This window comes from Macrobrachium nipponense, chromosome 11 (genome assembly GCF_015104395.2).
Source record: "Macrobrachium nipponense isolate FS-2020 chromosome 11, ASM1510439v2, whole genome shotgun sequence".
Lineage (NCBI taxonomy): Eukaryota > Metazoa > Arthropoda > Malacostraca > Decapoda > Palaemonidae > Macrobrachium > Macrobrachium nipponense.
Window position 1 is genome coordinate 9,477,560 of NC_061087.1, and position 16,598 is coordinate 9,494,157.

At 49.8% G+C, this 16,598-nt stretch overlaps 1 protein-coding gene across 2 annotated transcripts in view; it reads right to left on the reverse strand.

Annotated features, from left to right (window-relative positions):
* LOC135219951 (WD repeat-containing protein 3-like) overlaps window positions 1–16,598 on the reverse strand; it is a 271,400-nt gene that overhangs the window by 25,671 nt on the left and 229,131 nt on the right. The gene's annotated exons all lie outside the window — the stretch shown is intronic.

Sequence of the window (16,598 nt, forward strand, 5' to 3'; positions counted from 1 at the left end):
CCTTTTCCCGGACCATCCTCAGAATTTTACGACTCTTCAACTTCAAGATCGATATGGTAAAATATTTATATAGTCATACTTATTGTTAAAATTCACAAGTTGAACTGCAAAACATTATTATATTTGATTGTTATGTACATATATTTTTTGTGTTTTACGGAATGTTTGTTTGAAAATAATACCTATTATGAACATATGGTATTAATGTCCCACTATTTTATTATAGTGATCTTAATTATCTCACATTCATTTAACAGATTATATATATTTATTTATTTAAACTGTAATTAATAAATAACAATAATGAAAAACATAAAGGGAAAAAATGTTTTTGCTGCAGTAGTGGTGTTTGTTTGATTATGCATCTGACCTCACATTTCCGAAATCTGAAAAATTCCAAAAACCGAAACATCGGAATGTGTGTGTACTGCACATTTTTTTAAACACGCACACAATGTCTACACATTTACTGCAAATTACAGTACGTACGTATTTATTCCTGAGAGAGAGAGAGAGAGAGAGAGAGAGAGAGAGAGAGAGAGAGAATGATTAAGGACTCCAAGGCGTGTTATTTTTACAATTATTTTATTATCTTGGGATTTTTTTTTTATCTTGAGATTTTCTATTCAATTCTCGAGATTAATAAGAAAATTACCGTAAATTGACTAGCATCAGCACACATCTGAATGACTCGGCCATTAGCAGGCTAAACCACCAACCTTATGAACTTGCATGATACATGAGATACATGACAAAACACAAAACCACTGTTTATTGGTGAAAAATTAGGGGGTCGCACGATATGGGAGATTGCACGTTATTCGAGTATATACGGTATGTGATTTTTTTTTAGCCTTTTATGGAACAAAATCTAGCAAGCAATTGCCATTCCCAGTTGGCAACACTGGCCTACAAACGTTTGTTTGTTGTTGTTATGAAATGTGGTGTGCGGCGCGTTCTTTAAATTGTACCCATATAAACGAGTTAATTATGTGGCATCCAAAAGCCCTGATTCTTTTACTCTTATGGGAAAGACGCCTAAAGGTCAGATGAAGGTTTTTACGTGGAATATACTAGTATTAACGTGTTGTGACGAAGGGAAGAGATGTTTCGCTGCATACTGTTGGTAGCATTCATCGTTTATTATATTGTACTGTGATTGCACTGCAAAATCGTCGCCATCTTTTATCAACATAGATTGTTGGTCAGTACCCATATGATTTACATATTTTGATAGTTCTCTTACAACTCATCCTCTCTTTCCTTGTAAAAAAAAAGAGGCCCACCATGCGTATGTAGGCTTCTAGCTGTAATCCCTAGGCTAGTAGGCTACATATGTACAGTAGTACATAGGTATACTACATTTATTTTTTAAGGCTAATTTTGTACAATAACTTTAAAACTGTCTTGAATTTAGTTTTAGGTGATAGTTGAAAACATATTTGGTGTTTGAACTAAAGTAGGCAGTTATAAACATTGGAATAGTGGTCTTGGGTGGGTTAACTATTAAAGTAGGCAGTTTTAAGCAATTTTTGAGGGGGGTATCAGGATAACACGGGTATTTACTTATCACGGGGGGGTTCTGGGCCCTATCCCCCGTGGATAACGAGGCCCCACTGTATAACAATTTTTTAATTTCAATTATTTATATAGTAGTGTACTGTATAGTGTATCACAGTACTCTCTCTCTCTCTCTCTTAACGTTTATTCAATGCAGCACAGTACTGCACTTAATACGGCAAATTTTTAATCAATTTGCATTTTTCATAGCTTGCAAACCTGAGGTCTTAACAATAGGATAATCTTCTAGTGCCAGCTGGAAGCCCGTTAATAACAATCAAAGATTGTAAAGCAAGGAATCTGTGGCATCTGGCAACCCATACCTAAACAAGGTGGAAGCACATCAGTCTTTCTTTGACCGACTTGGAGAATAGTCGTGTTTTATTAGAAACCTAAAAATTCTAAGGTATATAGATTGGTGGTTCATTCTGAAACAAACTGTACTGTGAGCACTTGAGCCTGCACAATCAATATAAAAAGCTAACTTACATAGTGTACATAACATAGACATATAAAACAAGAGAAAATACATCAACCAATTTTAAAAGAGCAAATATATACAGCAACCAAGTTCTAATTTCAAAAGAGCAAATTTACATGTCAACCAATTTCTAAAGTTCATTATACTGCATACATAAAATATGACAACATATTTAAAGTAGAGATTAAAACCTGTAAAGATACAGTGATACCTATGAAATAATAAGGGACTAAGGTAATACTTAACAGGACTGTGATAAGAAATCACATTTTTGAAAGTAAATTGCATTTTTCCTACTATACAAACCTGGGTTGTTTACAATAGGAAATCCTTGAGGTTAACCTGGACAAGGCCACTGAAATCTTCCAACAAGGCGGTTTGGTAGTTAACTACCGGTCCGGTCATTGGTACTCCTTCCGACCGGACATAAACATTCCAATTTGCTTTCGGCCGAGGTAACAGATAGAGGGATGGCACGAGGTGGGCATGAAGTGTAAAGGACCTAGGTTTGTAAAGTTACGAAATATACAATTTACTTTCAAAAATTGTGATTTGTTCCTACACAATATACAAAACATTAGTCCTTTACAATAGGAAGACTCACTGATTGGTGGGAGGAATTTGAGTGAGCTCCAAGGAATCAACTGGCATTCAGCCTGCCTGGGATTATCTTCCTGGTCATAAGAACGAGGAAGAGGCCCCAGCAAAACAGGAGAAAGGCTTACACCTCTAGGTTGTCCTACATGTGTTGGAACGCATCCTCTGCAGCTGCCCATGGTCCGGAACAACGGAGTAAAAGGTTTCTAATTTCCTGTTGACTGGACATCCCCATGGGCTGAATAGCTTTTCCGCCATGTCCAGGTGAAGGGACCAATCAGTTCCTATCACTTGATTCTGGCAGCTGAGCTCGTCTTCCACTACACTCCTCTTCCCTGGAATGTACCTGGCTGACAGCTCTAACGAGTGGCCTTTTACCCACTCATGCACCTGCACTGTCAACTGGTGTAGCTCAAGGGAGGCAAGTCCCCCTTGGTTTTTGACAAATGTCACCACTGTAGTGTTGCCACTCATCAGCACCACAGAGTTTTCCATCACTAGTTCCTGAAACTCTTGGAGAGCCAGAAAGCCTGCGTTGAGTTCCAGGACGTTGATGTGAAGGTTCCAAACTCTTGCAGTCAACAACTCCTCCAGGTGTGCAGCCCATCCCTCCCACTCCTACCATGAGGTTCCTGTCATCTATTCACCAATCTAAGTCTTCTCTCACTTCCTGCGAGAGACGAACGAGGAATGACTCAGGATCCTGGGACTGGGTTCAATACTCCTTCAGTCTCCATTGGAGGGACCGAAGATGAAGACGCCCATGAGGGACCAGCTTCTCCAATGACGACAGGTGACCAATCACGACTTGCCAAAGCCAAGCAGGTTGCTCCTACCATGACAGGAACAGCCACGCTGCCTCCCTGAACCTGCTGACATGAGAGTCCAAGGGGAAGACTTGCTGCTACTGTGTCTATCAGCATGCCCAAGTACAACATCCTCTGCTTGGGTTCGAGATCGGACTTCTCTAGATTTATCAAGATCCCTAGATCCCAACAAAACTCGAGGAGTCAATCCCTGTCCAGTAGCAACTGTGAGAGAGCTCGCCAGGACCAGCCAATTGTCAAGATACCTCAAAAGACGTATCCCGTGCGAATGCGCCCAAGCTGAGACCTGGTTGAACACACGTGAACACCGGGGAGCGGTCAAGAGTCCAAAGCACAGTGTTTTGAACTGGTAGACCGTTTCCCTAAGGATGAAGCAGAGGTACTTGCAGGACGACCAATGGATGGGTATCTGGAAATACACATCCTTTAGGTTCCCCGTAAGCATGAGGTAGTTCTCCCTGACCGAGGCCACCACTGAACATGCTGTCTCCATCTTGAACTGAGTCTGACGAACGAATCGGTTCAGGGGAGAAAGGTCTATGACTGGTCTCTATCCCCACCAAAGTCTTCTCTATGAGAAAGAATTGAGTGTAGAACCCCGGAGACCAGTCTGACATGACTTCTACAGTGCCCTTTCTCAGCACCTTCTGCACTTCTTCTACTAGTGCTTGGTGTTTCAAACATCCAACTATGTAGGAAGGAAGACAGACCAGGTGATTGGCGAGGTTGGTAAAGATTAAAGGGGAGTAGATAACCCTCTCGAAGGACATCCGCAGTAAAGTGCAAAGGCACTGATGCCTTCACCACTGCCTGGTAAATAAGCTGGTCCTGGCTATCATCCCAACCTTTGTCCACCACAGCGTCTACCTGTTCTTTATTCAAGAGAGAGGTAGAACCCACCAATGATCTGTTTCTCGCCAAGCCAATACTGACTCTGAGCCAAGAGACCTGGTTACTTCAGAAAGGACAGCGTCGCGCCTCTTGAGAACCAATCTTGCCCACAGGTTTGCAGTCTGGTGGGCTAGGTAGGCAACAGACCTACCCCCAGACTGGCATAGTCTCCCAAAAGTCGAGTCTTCCCCTGGAACGATGGTCCTGGAAGAAACATCGACCTTAGACAATGTGAAAGAGCACAGGTCTAGGACAGTGTGATTGCCTGAACGAAACGCTTTCCCAAGGAGTATGCAGAGATTCTTGCCACAATGGCAGCAGCACTGGTGGAAGCCGTGCCCCTGCTAACAGTGACGCGGCTCCCTGCCTGGCGAGAACGTGCATCTTCCTCACAACGCACCCCAACCCTCTTCCAAGGGAAAAGCCTCTAGCAAAGAGGTCTGTACAGGGGTCCTCCTCTTAGCTTCTCCAGATGCCCTATCCTGAGGGACAGAGACTTAACCACGGCTACTGATGAAGAACCAGGCTTGGTTTTCACAGGTGGGTCTGACACGGGCCCAGTCCCACAGACAGTGCCCTTGGAACCAGGGACTGGAGGATGAACCTTAGTTCGAGCTCCAGAGGGTCCCGACATTCTCGACCCTGGGGGGACAGTGTCTCGGTTCCCTCTCCCGAAGGAGTGGGAGAGCTAACGAGAAAGCCAACTGTCTCCTCCCCGGAGGGAGGCTGCAGACCCTTAGAAGCCTCAAGGTGAGGCTTCTTAGGGGGCGGAGAAGCTACATTCCCCTTCTTAGGCCGTGAAGCCTTTCAAGGGGGAGGTGAGGAGGCAGCAGATGATGATGACGAAGATGAAAGTTAGGGTTCCCCAAGGATCAGCTACTCCAGTACCATTAGCAGGGGCAGGAGCAGGTCTGGTGGCAGGAACAGGGCCAGGTCTAAGGGCAAGAGCAGTGGCAGGCCTGATGGCAGCTATGGCTTGAAATGGCATCCCTGTCATTACCAAGGCAGACAGGGGTGGAGCAGGAAACTTGGATACTGCCAACATTGGCACCCCGAAATCAGGAAGGGGAGGCATTGTGGGAATAAGAAGGTGGATTGATGGCATATGCTGTTGGGCACCCGCCAACACTGAAGAAGAGGCGCTTGTGGGGTTATGAGACCACACCAGGTGTGGAGTGTAGTAGCTGGGTAGGGTCATGGTAGCCGTGGTGGTGACAACCACAGTGAGGGTAACAGCGCTGCTGGGCACTCTGTTCAGATGAGCTAGCAGTGCCTCTTCTGAAGGTGAACCCACGAGCCCAAGGGAAGACCATACCTGGCCTAGTCCTGATACCTCACCTGCAGAAGAAAAATAACAATTTGTTGAAAATTGTATTTGAAGAAAAATAACAATTTGTCAAAAATTGTATTTTTCCTAGCTATACAAACCTGAGGTCCTTTAATAACAGGAGGTACTTAGTGGCAGCTGAACCGGTCGTAAGCTTCGAACAAGAGGGTTCAGTAGTTCACTACTTGTCTGGCAGTTGGCGGTCAGCACGACTGCGAGGAGAGGAGTCACTTTGCTTTAGGTCCAGGAAACGCTGAGTGAGGGGTGGCATGAGGTGGGACTATGTGTAAAGGACCTCAGGTTTGTATAGTTAGGAAAAATACAATTTTTGACAAATTGTTATTTGTTCCAATACGTATACAAACCCTCGGTCCTTTAACAATAGGAAGACTCACTTATTGGTGGGTGGAATCTGAGTCTAATAAACAGATGGGTGTTCGCCCTACCTTGGTTCCCTCCCTGGTCGTAAGAGCAAAGGGAGGGATCCTAGCCTCTGCCCAGCTGATCGGGGTGTGCAACGCAGGATCAGTAGCCAGACTTCTGGATCAAATTTATAAGAGGGAGGCAAGCGTACCTCTTATAAATAGCAAATACACAAGAACAAGTTCCTACTTCAAGAGCCAAAATGAAGTCATGGGTTTGTCTCTTGTTGGCTTCCACTCCCCCCCTTGTTGGGGGGAGTGGTAGATAAACACTCCTATCCCTACTGAGAGGGATAGGATGGAGCTCAGTTGTGTAGCTTACCTGCATCTGCTTCCTGTTCAGCGTAGTGATGACCGCGACCCTCTGCCCACAGGTAGAGGAGGAAGAGAAGCCAGTCACACTCTATTTCACTCGTCCATTCATGCAGTCACACAAGGATGCGATGCTGTTCTGTCCGCTCGGGTGCTGGGTAGGCTACACAACTTGTTGAGCAGCCACCACGGGTCCCAAGGAAAAGGTGTCCAAGGATCTGTGGGTAATATCCCGAAGGTAGAAGGAAGTAAGCGTGGTCTGGTTGGCCCAAACCCCTGCCTTCAGAACCTGCGCCATGGAGAAGTTCTTGCGGAACGCAAGGGTTGGACCAATACCTCTGACTTCGTGAGCTCTCGGACGAAGGGTACGGGTGTCGTCACTACCATCCGCATTGTACGCCCTCCTGATCACCTCATGCAGCCAGAAAGAAAGTGTTCTTGGAAACCTCTTTCTTGGTAACCCCGGTGCTAACGAAGAGGCGTCAGCACTCAGGCTTGAGGTGTTGAGTTCTCTTCAGATAGCGCCGTAGCGCCCTCACAGGACAAAGCAGCATCTCATCCGCATCATTTTCAGTGAAGTCCTACAGGGAGGGGATCGTGAAAGACTCGAACCGGTCGTCAGGGACCGAAGGATTCTGAGTCTTCGCAACGAAGTTCGGGACGAAATCGAGCGTCACGGATCTCCATCCCCTGGAATGCTTAATGTTGAAGGAAAGACCATGAAGCTCCCCTACTCTCTTCGCCGATGCCAGGGCCAGTAGGAATAGGGTCTTGAGGGTCAGACCCCTGTCTGACGACTCTCGGAGTGGCTCGAAGGGTCTTCGAGTCAAACTCCAAAGGATGAGAGTCACGTCCCACACCGGAGGCCTGAGTTCCCTGAGTGGGCAAGACCTCTCGAAGCTCTTCATAAGGAGGGAGATCTCGAAGGAGGAGGAGATATCCACTCCTCACAGTTTAAGGACTAGGGCCAGGGCGGCTCTGTATCCCTTAACTGCAGAGACGGAGAGGAGCTTCTCTCGGCAAAGAAAAATGACAATTTGTCAAAAATTGCATTTTTCCTAACTATACAAACCTGAGGTCCTTTAACAATAGGAAGTAGCTAGCGGCAGCTGGGACGGTCGTAAGCTTCGAACAAGGGGAGAACGGTAGTAAACTGCTTGTCCGATCGTGCGCGCGCCCGCGTGCCTGAGAGGTGAAGAATCACTTTTGCTTTAGGCCCATGCAAAAAGTTGCAGAGTGAGGGGTGGCATGAGGTGGGACTATATGTAAAGGACCTCAGGTTTGTATACTTAGGAAAAATGCAATTTTCGACAAATTGTCATTTGTTCCGATACGTAATACAAAACCTCGGTCCTTTAACAATAGGAAGACTCACTTATTGGTGGGAGGAATCTGAGTCTTTTTGGTGAACAGACTGGTGTTCGTCCAACCCTGGAATGCCTCCCTGGTCGTGAGAGCGAGGGAGGGATCCAAGCCTCTGTCCGATTGATCGGGGATGTGTGCAACCTGCAGGATCAATTGGTTCAGTTCAGGACCATCTGGGCCAAGTACTAAAAGAGAGGCAAGCGTATCTCTTCGTACCAACAAGAAAGAACTTGTTCCTGTTTGCAAGAGACAATCATAAAATTATGGGTTTGTCTCAAGTTGGCATCCACTTCCTCCCCCTTGTTGGAGAAAGTGGTGGATATTTACTCCTATCCCTACTGAAAAGGATAGGATGGTGCTCTATTGAGTAGCTCACCTACATCTCGTCCTTACCCAGCAGGGTGACAACCGTATCCCTCTACCTAGAGGTAGAGGGGAGAAAAAGATGGGAAAAGGAGCCAGTCACACTCTCATTCACTCATCCATTCTTACAGTCACACCAGGACTCGATGCTGTTCAGCCTGCGAGGGTCTGGGTTTGCTACACAACGTGTTGAGCACCCACCACGGGTCCCAAGGAAAACGATCCAATGACCTGTGGGCAAAATCCCGAAGGTAGGAGGTGCATGTGGTCTGGTTGGACCAGACCCCTGCCTTCAGTACCTGCGCCACGGAGAAGTTCTTGCGGACAAAGCAGCATCTCCTTCGCATCGAAGGCGGTGAAGTCCATTAGGGAGGGGATTGTGAAGGTCTCGAACCGATCGTCAGGGACCGAAGGGTTCCGAGTCTTTGCTACAAAGTTCGGTACGAAATAGAGCGTCACGGATCCCCATCCCCTGGATGCTTGACTTCGCAGGAAAAGTCATGCAGTTCCCTCAGAGGAAAAGAAGGGAATAGTCGCATGACCTATCCCTCTTCTCGACTTCGGTGATGTCCAGTACCCATACTGATCTATCCGTCTGCAGCGAAGTGTCTCGCATCCTCCTATCCCCATGCAGTGAAGTTCTTCTCGGTAGTGGATAGGACACCGCCACTCGATGGTGGGTGTCGATGGTATGGGTACTGGAACAAGCTATTAGGACGAAGTAATGATTGATCGGAACCACCGAACTAAATTCACAGCGTAGTTCGTAACTGACTCGGGCGCTCTGACAGCTGCCGACTGACTGGTTCGGTAGTAAGGCAAGTTGTCCAAGCATCCAAGTCACGTGACTTTCGCCCTTTAAATGGTTATGCCGAGAGACCAAACAAATAGTGTATTTGTTTGTCACCGATGCCGGACGGTGAGGTGATTATTCTCTTAAGGCATGTGCCCAACAGGCGAAAGTCAATTGCCTTCTAGAGACCGAGGTCCCTGAAGGCAAGACATTCTCATAGTTGTTGAATCTCAGTTAGAGAAACAACACTATGTGCCGTTGAAGACGAAGGTAGACATTGAATGCAACCTACGTCTTCACAGACGAATCGAGAGAAGGATTCTCAAGATTCAGAACCTGTGCTTACAAATGACTGAAAACGCTAACCGCTATTTCATTGCTGTCCGGTGAGGAGACGTCGTTGCAATGAAAAGCGGGGCGCTTTTCAGTATGAAAACAGGGGAGAGCCACCTGAAGAACTGCTTCTCATGGGCCCTGAACATTTGGAGTAGAGCTGTCAGGTCGGAGAGTAGGCGATGTCTTCTGACACATCTGTTAATTCGGGGTGAACAATGAACAATTGCACACCTACGAATACGAGATATTTTGAAGACAAACTCAGATGTCTGCAAAATCAATCGCATTATCGCAGTGCGATGCAGCGGGAGACTAGTACAGACTTCTGTTACCATGCGGTAAACAGAAAGATGAAAGAGTCCAAGAAGAATCTCTGTTGAAAATTCTCGCAATGTTTGAAGGCGTCGGATCGAGCGTCAACAGCAGTAGATGGTCCTTCATTATTGCGAGAATCCCCGTTAATCAGAGACCTAAGTCCATGATTGTTGGGCAGAGATACGGTTCGGTAGTCAATCAAAGCAGGGGAGAGAGAGACATAACTGACTGTGCATCTCGGAGGCCCAGCTGATACTGAGCTGCTATCAGGCAGTTCAATACGCAGTAGCTGAGCTCTCGCTGACTCGTCATCCTGAGTTGCCAGGTAATCCATTCATTCCACGAAGGAATGTGTTCGGCTAGAACCATCGAGCATAAAAAATACGCTCGAGCAATTATATTTAAACGAAACGGATTTCGGTAAATACAAAAGCTGATTTGGTGTTGTCGTGACAATACCAAGTATCTAAAATCGAAACTGGTAACTGCTGGGAGGTTGCAGGCAGCCCCGAGTTGCAGTTCAATTAAGATACAATTCGTCTCGGTCACAATCCGTACAGTTAATACGGTAGGTATTGCGCCTACCCCCGGACAATTCAACTGCTTGAACAGAATTCATGTTCGCTTTGTAAGAGAGGGTAATATACATAGTATATTTGTAGGTTCTGTACAACGACCTCCATCCTAAATTCTTTTCCCCTCGAGGAATGAGAATAAGGATTGGAGATCGACCGCCTTCGTTCTCTAGTCAAGAGAGTGAAAGAGAAGTCTTCCCCGAAGGAAAGCTTCAATGGCGAACAAAATACCGAAGACGATAGTTCGAGCCAAACTGGATGTTCTTGTCCGTTCTTCTCTATTCCAGGATGGTCGCCTACTGTGAGATACTCTTCTTTCAGCAGCAGTCTTCTTCCCAATGCTAGAAATTCCAGGAATTCGAGCATAAGCGAGGTTCCCGATTATCGCGTAACAATTATCGGGGATTCTCGTCTCGCTCACTTTGGACCGTGTCTCGCCTAAGTGTTTGGAGATCGTAAAAAACTTGAACACTGAATGCGCTAGAAATTCCGTAGAATTCTAAGCACTCTGCGAAACCTCCACCGAATTCGTCAAGCGATATCGGCTGGTGGTCCTCTCGATTCCCGTAGAAATCAAGGATGGGGCAGGATCCCTCCTCAACGACCGGGGCTTACGTCAGGTAGGACCCGAAGGTCCCCCCGGTAGCGCAGTCCCCAACGTGGGATTCTACAGAGAAATCTCTGTAGGATCCCTCCCATTTCCCTCGTAGCAGTAAGGAAAGAGGGAATGGGGGAGGAATTGGATACTCGCTCGCCTTCCCAGTGGAACTAGCAGTTGGAAAAGAGTAGGAGCAGCCATCGCCGCCTCTCAGAGTCTGGGAAACGTATCGTCAGGAGAAAACGTTTTCCCGAGGAGGGTTACAAACTCGCACTGTAGGTAAGGGTCTGCCGCCACTGTGAACGTCGTTTGGGTGGGGCTGATAGACACCTGACAGGAGAGAGCCGATACCGTCCTCCGACTCATTCCAGTCCTCGTCGAGGTCGAAACCTCTCAGGAGGACCGAATGGTATTTAAATACAGTGTCCGAAGACACGTAGAAACGCCGCTGTCGCAGTAGAGGAGGTGGAAGTAGCTTGTTCGACCGGCCAGATCTGAGAGAGCCTTCTTATCCGGAGACGAGAGACTCTGGTTCAAGACAGAATCGGCAAGCTCCGATCGCGGCAGACCCACCGTCGGTTTGGGTTCCCTCTCGGGCCCCAAAACGACTCGAGCCAAGACATGGGCTCTGCTGGTGGGAGCGGCGATCCTTCCCCAAGGTCGTTGCGCTGACGAATCAGCGCCATAACCTCGACAAAGTTCCTCTGGATCTCGGAAGTCATAGCATCTTGCAGAGTAGGACCATCAAGCCCCTCGAACCTCTCCCTTAAGGAGGAGGAACTGCGATAGACCCCTCTCGATCTCCTCCTGCCACTTGCGCGTACGTCCTGGTCGGTCCGAAGATCGTACCTGGTACTTACGGCGTCGTGACGGGATCATGCGGGGCATGCCCCTCACGATCACCCTGCTGTGCCTCGCTCTTCCTGGTGCAAACCGAGGAAGTTGCAGGCACAGGAGAGGAAGACATGACACTCCTCTTTCGCTCGCTGGCACAACCAGCGGGCTTGGAGGGCTGCAGGCGAATGCCAACTTGCAGGCCTAGTCGAGCCGTTTCCCAGGGAAACGGCTGGACCGAGAACAGCGGCCTCGATCTCGTGTTGGTCCCCCTATCCGCCTGGTCCCTGTGGGAGCGGCGGTCAGGAGACCTGCAGAGACCACTGTCGCGGTGAGACCGGTGCGTGTCCTTGCGGCGTGTCATACCGCTGGTACTAGCCGAGGCTGGCACCAACGATCGGGAGGGGGGAACCTCTTCCCAGCCTCAGCCCGTGGCTGGTCAGAGACAGTCACGTCTACCAGGGTTACCAGCTGGTCGCTGCGAGAGCGGCCCATGGCCTGGCGAGAGTCACATGAGCGGCTCTCACCAGCTTCTGCTCCGTGCCACGGTCCTGGCGCCGAGCGAACTCTGGCGCCAAAATTTTGGCTATACGCTCTCCCGCGGGAGATCGTATACTCGGAACTTCTCGCGAACGAGAGACCGAGCCGGAACCTGGCGTAGCGGCAGCGCCGCAAACACCAGCACCAGGCGAGGAAGTACTGGTGGTAGTCGGTACGCCTCTGGTCCCCGTCGTCTTCTTCCTTGCGGAAGGGGAGACGGCCCTGTTCCCTAAAGAGCAGGAGGACCAGCAGAAGAACCCCCCCGTCCCACGGGAGTGGAACGAGCCCTTAGAAGTTCCCAAAGGAGCCTTCTTAGGGGGGAAACCCGGCTTACCAGCGGGTCGCTGCGAGAGCGGCCGCTGGCCTGGTGAGAGTCACCTGAGCGGCTCTCACCAGCCTTCTGCTCCGTGCCGCGGTCTTGGCGCTGAGCGAACTCTGGCGCCGAAACTTTGGCTGCACGGTCTCCCGAGGGAGAGCGTACACTCGGGATCTCTCACGAACGAGAGACCGAGCCGGAACCTGGCGCAGCGGCATCGCCGCTAGCACCAGGCGAGGAAGTACCAGTGCTAACCGGTACTCCTCTGGTCCCCGTCTATCTCTTCCTTACGGAAAGGGAGACGGGCCCCGCTCCCGAAGGAGCAGGAGGACCAGCAGAAGGACCCCCCGTCCCACCGGGGTGGGACGGGCCCTTAGAAGTTCCCGAAGGAGACTTCTTAGGGGGGAGGCAGCCTTCTTCTTCTTCGGCTTATGGGCCTTAGAAGTCGAAGGGGAAGAGGCAGCAGCAGACGATGAAGACAAAGATGACACCTTCCTCCTCTTCTTCCTCTTCCTCGTCAGTTCACGCAGGACAGTCGTCAGGTCCTCCATCCAGGCCGGAGCCGGGGCTATTGCCGAAGCAACACGGCCCGACTGCACCTGTCTGGAAGGACCTGGGACTGGGGAAGACACACCGTGGGCAGGACCAGCATGGACAGGCGCAGGAACCAGGATCGACAGAAACAGCAACCAGCTCAGGAGCGGCAGGAACAGCGGCAGCGGTAGACACAGAAGGGACAGCCAAGCCAGCAGCGGGAACCACATCAGCGGCAGGTACGGCAGGCCCAGCCATCGCCTCGTAGAATCATTGGCAGCCAGCGGGAACCTGGGTACTGGCGGCCGGTCCAGGGGCGAGCTGCTGGAACAGCGGAAGTCTGGGGCAGGCAACACGAAGAACACAGGCGGCGGCGGCATACCTCCCCCTCGGTACGGCGGCGACCGGCCCTAGTAGCGGCAGCGGCCGTGGAGACCGCTCCATGGTTCACTGCCCCAGACCTCGCTAGACGCTGCAGCAGCCTGTGGATGCTAGGCACGCCCTGCCGCCGCAGTGGTCCATACCTGTCCAAGGTCGTCTCCCACGGATGTAGCACCTGCGGTAGCACAGACAGATTAGTAAGAGGGGTTCCCTCACGCACGGGGGGGAGACATGCTCCACCCCGAACGCAAGGAAGACCACAAATACAAAATACAACGAGGAAGCTAAGCGGGGGCAAGAAAAAGACGAAGAATCGGATACCAAGGAGTCGCGGGAGAGCTTTCCGACGACTTCCTGGCAGACCTTCGCTTCCCCTACCCCCGCACAGCAGTGAAAAGTAATATGAAAATGAAACAGAATACTGCACTTGCAATTCACTTCATAGAACTTAAAGGGGAAAAGATCAATTCCCGGGTAAGAGCGGAAACTTGATCCATGATAATATGATGCTATCATAAATATATATGAAAAATGAAACAGAATACTGCACTTGCGATTTCACTTTCACAGAAAATAAATCGTAAGGATTAATTCCCGGGTAAGAGCGGAAATTGATCCAAAATTAAAATTGATGCAATTAAATAAATGAAAATGAAAAGAATACTGCAATTGCAAATCCACTTCATTGCATTCTATTCATACAAAATAAGAGGCTCGTGCCGAGCGCAATCACGCTCTCGGCAACGAACGCACAGGGCAAAAATATAATGAAAAGAGTACTTACATTTTCAATTACACACTTTCGCCCAAAATACATGACTCGGCGCGAACGCGCCCGCCTTCGGCACCGAGACATAATTCAAGGGTATCAATTTCATGAAAAGAGCGGAAATCGCCGCATCTACGGCGATAGCTCCATGTTGGCTCATAATTAAGTAATGAAAATGAAAACAGTGTACTTACAGTTTCATTTTCAAGTCAAACAAACCATTAGTAGAAAACACAATATAAACAAAGCATAGGACGATGAAGCGGGCAGAGAGCGATGACGAACACGTCCTTCACACCCGCGGCTGAAAGCAAAAGTGGTTCTTCACCTCTTGGGCGCATGGGCGCGCGCACGATCGGACAAGCAGTTAACTACCGTTCTCCCCTTGTTCGAAGCTTACGACCGTCCCAGCTGCCGCTAGCTACTTCCTATTGTTAAAGGACCGAGGGTTTGTATTACGTATCGGAACAAACGAGGAAATCAGCTACCTGCTGAATAGTGGCTCTCAGAGGAGAGAGACCCCGTCCACGATACAAACCACAGACGACGGACCACTTTCCCTGGTATACAGCTGCAGAGGACTGGCTGCGAGAAAAGCCTCTCGCTTGCAAGAGATGGTGGATAACAGCCAGCCGTGAAGACACAGGGACCGAACCGACCAGGGGGGAATCTCTCTCGGTGTTTCCGCCAGCAGAGTCAGCAGGTCTGGGTACCAAACGGCCTGAGGCCATTTGGGTGCCACCAGGATCATCCGCAGATTGGGGGTGACCAGCGCCCTGCTGATCACCTTGTGAATCAGACAGAACGGGGGGAAAGGCGTACACGAAGAGGATGTCCATGGGTGTTGAAGAGCGTCCTCTGCCGCTGCCCATGGGTCCCGGCACAGCCGAATAGAAAACCTGGAGTTTTCTGTTGTGCCGGGTGGTGAACAGATCCACGACTGGACGCCCCCACAGGTTGACGAGCCTTTCCGCCACTTCTGGGTGAAGGGACCACTTGGTTCCTATCACCTGATCCCGGTGGCTGAGCTTGTCCACCACCACATTCATCTTGCCTGGAATGTAGCGGGCTGACAGCTCTACCGAGTGTGCCTCGGCCCACTCGTGCACCTGCAACATCAACTGATGCAACAGGAGGGACACTAGGCACCCCTATTTGTTGATGTATGCCATTACCATGGTGTTGTCGCTCATCAACACCACTGAGTGTCCCACCAGACGATCTTGGAACTCTTGGAGAGCGAGAAACGCCGCCTTGGGCTCCAGGACGTTGATGTGAAGGTGCTTGTCGTGATGGTTCCACACACCCGCAGCCAGCAACTCCTCCAGGTGTGCGCCCCATCCCTCGGTCGATGCGTCTGAGAACAGCAACATCTCGGGGGGGAGTGCATAGAGGCACTCCTCTTACAAGGTTCCCGTCGTCCAGCCACCAGGCTAGGTCCTGCCTCACCTCCTCCGTAAGAGACACGGGGAAGAAAGATAGGTGTCTTGCCTGTGACCAACACTCCTTTAGTCTCCATTGAAGAGAATGCAGGTGAAGACGCCTGTGAGGGACAAGCTTCTCGAGAGACAACAGGTAACCGATCACGACCTGCCACTGCTGAGCTGGCTGCTCTTGTCGAGACAGGAGCCGTCTTCCTGCCTCCCTGAACCTGCTGATCCGCGAATCTGAGGGGAAGACTTGCCCTGCTACCGTATCGATCAGCATGCCCAGGTACTTCATCCTCTGCTTGGGCTCGAGATCCGACTTCTCGTAATTCACTACGATCCCCAGATTGCGCCAGAATTCGAGGAGTCAATCTCTGTCCTGTACCAACTGTGAGCGGGAGCTCGCCAGGACTAACCAATCATCGAGATACCTCAGAAGATGTATCCCTACCGAGTGGGCCCAAGCCAACACCAGCGTGAACACTCGCATGAACACCTGTTGGGTGGTTGAGAGACCGAAACAAAGTGCCCTGAAGTGGTACACCGTCCTGTCGAGGATGAAGCGGAGGTACTTCCTGGAGGATTGATGGATGGGTATCTGGAAATACGCGTCCTTCAGGTCCACAGAAAACATGAAGTCGTTCTCCCTGATGGAATCAAGCACTGACCGTGCGGTTTCCATCGTAAACGGAGTTTGGCGAACGAATCAGTTCAAGGGAGAGAGATCTATCATCGGGCGCCAGCCCCCTGAGGACTTCTCCACCAGGAAAAGTTGACTGTAGAAGCCCGGCGACTGATCCCATACGATCTCCACAGCTTGTTTGCTCAGCATGGCTTCTACTTCCTGCCGAAGCGCCACATCCTTGGCCGAACCAGGAACGTACGTCTGACGATGGACCAGGTTGGAGGTGAGGGGTGGCCGAGACTCGAAGGGTAAAAAATATCCCTCCCGAAGGACGTTCACTATCCAGGTCTCCGCTCCGTAGTGCTGCCACTTTGCCCAACGGCTCGCTAGGCACCCCCCCCAACTTCCGG